Raw genomic sequence first — 5,041 nt, 5'->3', positions numbered from 1 at the left:
ACAATTATTTAGGATATTCTCCTCAGAAACACAGACTTTGAGTTACAGACACCAGGTCCATCTGACAGCTCCCTTGTTCTATTGAAAAAGAAATTGCCTTGTTTCAAATGGTGCATTTCTTTCTCATGTGGGCTTCAGAGGTTCCAAGGCAGGGATACTCATCTTGGTACATTCTACACAATCCTTATATCCTCACAAGCTCATCCACCTTGATAATACCTATATTCTGTGCAGTGATTCACCACAGTAATCTGCTTCACCAATTGGAGCACACCGTAAATGCCTGGTTATTTGACACATTCAAAAATAGTGAGAGAGAAGTTGGCGACTGGTTTCTTATTGGATCAGCCTCATATGGCTCTGAGCATCCTCAATGCAAACATGGGCCTTGCTACCCAAAAAGAATAATTCTAACTTTGAGCAGTTTCAAGGGTAAGAAATCCTGACTCAATAATGAAAACATGATTACTTCCCTGTGTGCATGTGTTTCCTGGTTTTGTTTTGTTTTTTTGTCTTTTATTCTTCAATTTAACTGCAAACTTCTCACATTAGAGTTGATCCTTTTGATTTGTGCCATTTGCATTTGACCAGTAATTTTATCAGCATTAAACTTTGGCAGTACATGAACACATCATCATATCCCCCATTAGACACTCCACTTGTCCCATCAGATTACACTGGAAATATCTGAGCCTTTGTGACATTCACAAACATAGGAATAGGAAATGGCCACTGCTTTCTAGTACACATAGGTTACCCATGGCACTAGTATCCTCAGTGCACAGAGTTGCCATCCTATTCCAAGGGATCATCCCACCCTAGCCAAGGCTAAGACATCCAGCTCTACTTTCCAGAGATAGGAGTACTTAAATATCTCCATACAGCAATGTGGTGACATTTCTATGGTGATGCTTCCCATTACATAAGTACATTTACTATGTTTATTTACTCAACATGCATTTATACTGTGCTCTTCCCTGATACTGCTTGTTGGCAGTATCTGAACACAGGATCATGACCTACAGAGTTTAGGATGGGAAAACAGTTAAAGAAAGGAATGTATTTGACAGGCAGAGGAGGAGATAAGCTTTAGACACACATCCAGGAACCAATTTGATGTTTTATTTGGAATTAATTGATAGCTACATGAGTACTGTGTGCAAATAAAAATGTCTTCAAGTATTCTCCTAGCAGATATTGCAAATGCAGGAACCCTCATTCAGGCCTTTTGCTCAGACTGGTTGGAAGCACACTGGGCCTTCAACTCTCTGTATTGGCAAAGAACTTATCTCATAGAGGAACATAACCACACCAAAGAGTGACATGTTGGCTGTCAGAATCCCTATTGGGAACACAACTGTGAAGTGTTTCCTCTTTAGGGCTTCCTTCTTAACAGGATAATCAGGTGAGAAGTCAAGAGTTATTTTCCCATAAATGTCTACCAGATGGTTCACGGTCACAGACACAAGTGTGCAAATGCTGCAAGCACCCAAAATTAAGGCAGGCATCTTGTACCAAACACCTGCATCTCAATAAAGGGGAATTTCAAACAGTTGATCTCAATGGCCAATAAACAGAAAAGAAGAACTATAGTTTTCATCAAAATGGCCCATAGTATCAGAGCCTGTGCATACTTAAATTCAGGTGAAATGGTCCATGTTGAGTTGATAGGTCTGTGAAACAGCATCCTGGTCACAGACCCTGAGATGTTAAACACTTGAGGGTAATAGGCTCCCCAGAGTACAAAGGACACAAACTGTACAATGTGATTGTCAAATTCCCACAGGTGCCAGCTTTGGCTGCTGGCAAGGATGATTTCAAACACATAAGCTGATAGGCCACAAATGAGACCACTCAGCTTGAAGAACCACTCCTTCACTTTGAGAAATCTGAAGATGAGATTGAAAAAGTATCAAGTCAATTCAGAACACAAGTGAAAGTGGAACAACAGAAGGAGCCACAGTTTTGAGACCACTAAGCAGTCATACCTGGCCCTGCTCTCTCAAAGTTGTGTTTAACTCGACTATGCACAGATTAGTATTCTGTACACTGTACATAATATATGAGAAACCTGGAAATCCATGATTATAGTAGGAATACCCATTTCATGCTATTTTGGACAATTTTATAATATCCATCAAATGCTGAAATGTTCATATCTGTTCACTAGGAACCCAAATTCTTGAAATTAACAGTGAGATGAAAGTCTGCAATATCATTTGTAAGGACACACTTATTTTACCTGGATTGCTATTTGTAAATATTATAATAATATAAGGAGAGGAGCAAGCAAGAGGAATGCTCTCAAATTAGTTGTCATTTCTAAAAAATAGTAGTATAACATTTCATGACTATTAAAAACTGAAATCATCTATGACTTCAGAAAGGACTAAGAAAAGTGAAAAATAATTCACATAGTAAATTCATTTATGTCAAACTAATAACAAAATTGACATAGATATGTTTGTATATTCACACATGTGTATAAAAAGAGATCTTTACATTAAAGATACATTCCATCTGTGGTAGTGTACAGTGTCATTTTTGTACATTTTTTTCAGAAATATTCACATCTCTAAAGAAAGCCATACATATTTTATAATTAAAGCCAAAATGAGTAAGACCATGGCCAGGGATATATCATGATGCAGAAAAACCAAAAATACATATAAAGTATGACAAATAATAAATATTTCCAGCTCTTATTCAAAATTTCAGATTTAGACAATTAACTTCATTTCAGCGAAACACAAAATATCCTGACACATGGAAGCAAGCATATATCTTTCTTTTTTCTCCTTTATTAATTTACTCTTGTTACATCTCAATGGTTATCCCATCCCTTGTATCCTCCCATTCTTCCCTCCCTCCCATTTTCCCCTTATTCCCCTCCCCTGTGACTGTTCCTGTGGGGGATTACCTTCCCCTGTATAAGGCATATATCTTTCACACAGCCTACACTCCATATTGACACTTTGATCTAACCTCTTTGGAAATTTTTTCAAATCCAATATTAGGACATGGAGATAATAAAAACTGATAAAAATCACATCCTGAGGGATAATGCTGGATTTTTAGCAGAGACAGAGAGAATTCGCAGATTCACTAGGCATAGGGATAATGTTGTTTCCTCTGTCCATGCAGAGGTTTAAGGGCCTACAAACTGGGTCTCCTCTACAGGAAACTTTCTCTACCAGTTCCTTCTATTAAATAGTCTTTGTGGAATGTGGTTCCTATCTGGCAGAAGACACTAATTGCACCACTTGGAAAATTACAACAATAAGATGGGTTTTCAACTGATGGTGGCTTATGTAATACCCTGCCTACACCCTCTTCCTTGCAGAGGCAAGTCTAAGGCAGTAGATTACCGGAAAGTGTGCTTTGAAGCACAACTGGAAACAAGATGGACATTGCTCTACTCCAAGGAAAATCAGCTAGCTTGGTGTGATTTTTCCTGTCCATGTTTTAAACATGGCACCAATACACCCAACAGAATGCAAAAGTGAAAGATTGGTCATGGAATTGAGATGACCAGCCACAGAGAAAAGAAAATGCCAAAAATACCCTACTAACTTTGTAAAAATCAACACATAGCTCCTGTCAAAGGTCTGAGTGGGGCTCTTAAAGTCAGAATTCTTGGAGAACTCTGTATAAGAATATTTATACGATTTTGCAGGGGACTCTCCTATAGGAATAAGATTATTGTGTAGTTTAAATTCTGATCTCCTGTTTAATTGTTGTGTAAACTCTGCTCCCCAATTGTCCCCATAATATGTCAATAAAGCAGCTTACATCCAATCAACGAGCAGGGGATAGAATAAGGCACTACTCCCTGCCAGTGAGGGAAGAGGCATTACAAGATTCAGCCAGGGGATTCAGCTACGGGTAGAGGTATAAGGAAGATCAGGAGGAAGGAGTGGGAGGTGAAGGAGTGTACAAGAGCAAGTATCCCTGGGATGTTTGCTGGGAGCAAGACAAAATAACATAGATGGTTAAGAATAAACATAATCTGATCAAGATAGTTATGTGAAGGTTATTATAAACAAATATAAAGGAGTTTCAATTATTTGTATGATAGTTGGATTAAGATAGAACTAAGAGAAACAAACACAGTTTTACTAAAATAACTTCAACAATTGCGATACCAAAGAGGGGCATAATTTACAGTTATCTAGCACGAACTTACATATAAAATAAAACTACAGAGAAGTTTCTTAGTTCTGTTTTTTTTTTTGGAAAAGAGAGAGGAACTACAGTTTCTAAGGCAGGGTCTCACAGGTTCATGATTAGATACTCCTGTGGGTAGCTCCAGAAAAGCAAAAACTGATATATATATATATATATCACAGAGGCAGTTCTTTTTACCCTTGCTAAGAAAATAAAATGACCCTTTAAAATGATCAAGTGTTTCAAAGCCAGATTTTCCTACCCTAGGCAACAAGGAAGGCACCTTTGGGAAGGGACTCCTGAAGGTCAGAGGAGGAAAAGATTGTGGACCAAAAACCCTCCCAGAGTAGAGGAGGGGTCAAAATTCAGGGAGAGAGACAAAACAGCCTTTCCTTGTAAGCAGGAGCCAGATACAGACTTAGAAGGCTCAATCATCTGAACTGGTAAGGTCTAGAAGAGAATCTGGGAACTAAGAAATAAAGTCTTTAAGAAGAGGTTTTGAGATTAAAGAAAATTATTGTTTACTGTTGAAAATGGAGGAAGACACAGTGCCACAGTGACTCGGTGCTTCTGGGTTTCATTTGAGTTTGTTTCTCTTAGCATAAAAATATTTTTTTCTGTGATGGTTACAGTTTTGTATATCCTCTTTAAGAGAGACAAGAATAAGACAGACTTGGAGAAAGAGGAGACTAAGAAGTTACATCCCAAATTAAATGCCATAGAACAAAAGTTGGAAGAATCTTTTAATCAAAATAGGAAACTATCAGAGAAATCTAATCTGAAACTTACAACATCACCAAAAGTTGTAGATCCAGATTAGAAGAATCCACACAACCTTGAAGAAATTGCAGAGTAGCAGCTCATTGAGATGGTG

This window comes from Acomys minous (assembly GCF_964271855.1).
Source record: "Acomys minous genome assembly, chromosome: 7".
Taxonomy (NCBI): domain Eukaryota; kingdom Metazoa; phylum Chordata; class Mammalia; order Rodentia; family Muridae; genus Acomys; species Acomys minous.
This window is presented reverse-complemented; position numbering follows the sequence as displayed.